The sequence below is a fragment of the Danio aesculapii genome, chromosome 22 (assembly GCF_903798145.1).
Source record: "Danio aesculapii chromosome 22, fDanAes4.1, whole genome shotgun sequence".
In the NCBI taxonomy this organism is placed as follows: Eukaryota; Metazoa; Chordata; class Actinopteri; order Cypriniformes; family Danionidae; genus Danio; species Danio aesculapii.
Window position 1 is genome coordinate 34,666,567 of NC_079456.1, and position 2,500 is coordinate 34,669,066.

The 2,500-nt window shown below is 28.7% G+C and overlaps 1 protein-coding gene across 4 annotated transcripts in view; it reads left to right on the top strand.

The window, feature by feature from the left end:
• Nucleotides 1-2,500, top strand: part of atp11b (ATPase phospholipid transporting 11B (putative)) — a 96,615-nt gene that overhangs the window by 61,115 nt on the left and 33,000 nt on the right. The gene's annotated exons all lie outside the window — the stretch shown is intronic.

Sequence of the window (2,500 nt, forward strand, 5' to 3'; positions counted from 1 at the left end):
AGTAAAGCCTTTAAATGTCACTTTCAAGTGTCTTGAAGAATATGTAGTCAAATATTATTTACTGTCATCATGGCAAAGATAAAATAAATCAGTTATTAGAGATGAGTTATTAAAACTATTATGTTTAGAAATGTGTTGAAAAAAAAATCTTCTCTTTGTGATTATTCTTTGCTGTTAAAATACCAGATCGAATCTGTCGCTCTCCTATGAATGGTAGTAAATCGCATTTTAAATAGCAGTTTTGCGTGATCCAATTTTTTTCTCTAAATCGTCCAGCTCTAGTTGTCAGTTTGTTCTGCAATCATACCGCCCAGCCTCCAGATTTTTCGTATAAATCTCAGAAATGCAATCTGAATAATTTAACCAGAAGCGCTTAAGATGATGAATGCACTTAGACGTTAATAACCGTGACTTAGCCTTAGTGACCATTGATTTGCTCCAGCTTACAGACACACAGCATCAATCCTCCAACTAATTACAGCGTTATCTGGCACTTTGTACCGTTCTGTTAGATGTCAGTGGATGTCGGCTTTTACTACTTATCCATATTCTCTCTCTCTCTCTTTTTTTTCTTGCTTCTCTCTTTCTCTTCCTGCTCTGCATGCTCTCAGATTTTACGAGCTAACAGGCAACTGGTAAGCGTTGAGTGTGTTCCAGTTGATGCATGTGTGTTTGTAAAAAGCAGCTGTCTTTATGAAGAAGTTTTAGCGCCCACTACATGATTGGCTCTGATTTCCATGCTCTTGATTCTCTGCCATCCTCAATTACGTGGGTGAGTTTGGGCAAGGTTTGGAAAAGCTTCCCTCGCTCACGTTTTTGCATGACCGTAAATTATGGAGCCAGGTCAGTCTCAGAAATAATACATTTACAAAATTCAGTTCGCAAATTGAAAACACAATTGGTAAATGCACAAATCCAGTTCATCAATTTAAAACACAATTCATAAATTCAAAGCACAATTCATAATTACACAAATCCAATTTATAAATTCAAAACACAAATCATAAATACACAAAACAATTTATAAATTCAAAACAGAAATCATAAATACACAAAACAATTCATAATTCAAAACACAAATCATAAATACACAAAACAATTTATGAATACAAAACACAATTCATAAATTCAAAACACAATTCATAAGTACACAAAACAATTCATAAATTCCCAACAGAAATCATGAATACACAAAACAATTCATAAATTCACAACAGAAATCATGAATACACAAAACAATTCATGAATTCAAAACAGAAATCATAAATACACAAAACAATTCATAAATTCACAACAGAAATCATGAATACACAAAACAATTCATGAATTCAAAACAGAAATCATAAATACACAAAACAATTCATGAGTTCAAAACAGTTCATAATTCCACAGATCAAATTCATAAATTCAAAACACAATTCATAAATACAAAACACAATTAATAAATTCTAAACACAATTCATAAGTACACAAAACAATTCAGAAATTCACAACAGAAATCATAAATACACAAAACAATTCATGAGTTCAAAACAGTTCATAATTCCACAGATCAAATTCATAAATTCAAAACACAATTCATAAATACAAAACACAATTCATAAATTCTAAACACAATTCATAAGTACACAAAACAATTCATAAATTCCCAACAGAAATCATGAATACACAAAACAATTCATAAATTCCCAACAGATATCATAAATACACAAAACGATTCGTAAATTCAAAACAGAAATCATAAATACACAAAACAATTCATGAATTCAAAACAGAAATCATAAATACACAAAACAATTTATAAATTCCCAACAGAAATCATAAATACACAAAACAATTCATGAATTCAAAACAGAAATCATAAATACACAAAACAATTCATGAGTTCAAAACAGTTCATAATTCCACAGATCAAATTCATAAATTCAAAACACAATTCATAAATACAAAACACAATTCATAAATACAAAACACAATTAATAAATTCAAAACACAATTCATAAGTACACAAAACAATTCATAAATTCCCAACAGAAATCATAAATACACAAAACAATTCATAAATTCCCAACAGAAATCATAAATACACAAAACAATTCATAAATTCCCAACAGAAATCATAAATACCCAAAACAATTCGTAAATTCCCAACAGAAATCATAAATACACAAAACAATTCATGAATACAAAACACAGTTCATGAATACACAAAACAATTCATAAATTCAGAACAGAAATCATAAATACACAAAACAATTCATGAATACAAAACACAGTTCATGAATACACAAAACAATTCGTAAATTCAGAACAGAAATCATAAATACACAAAACAATTTATAAATTCAAAACAGAAATCATAAATACACAAAACAATTCGTAAATTCACAACAGAAATCATAAATACACAAAACAATTCATAAATTCACAACAGAAATCATAAATACACAAAACAATTCGTAAATTTACAACAGAAATCATAAATACACAAAACAATTTA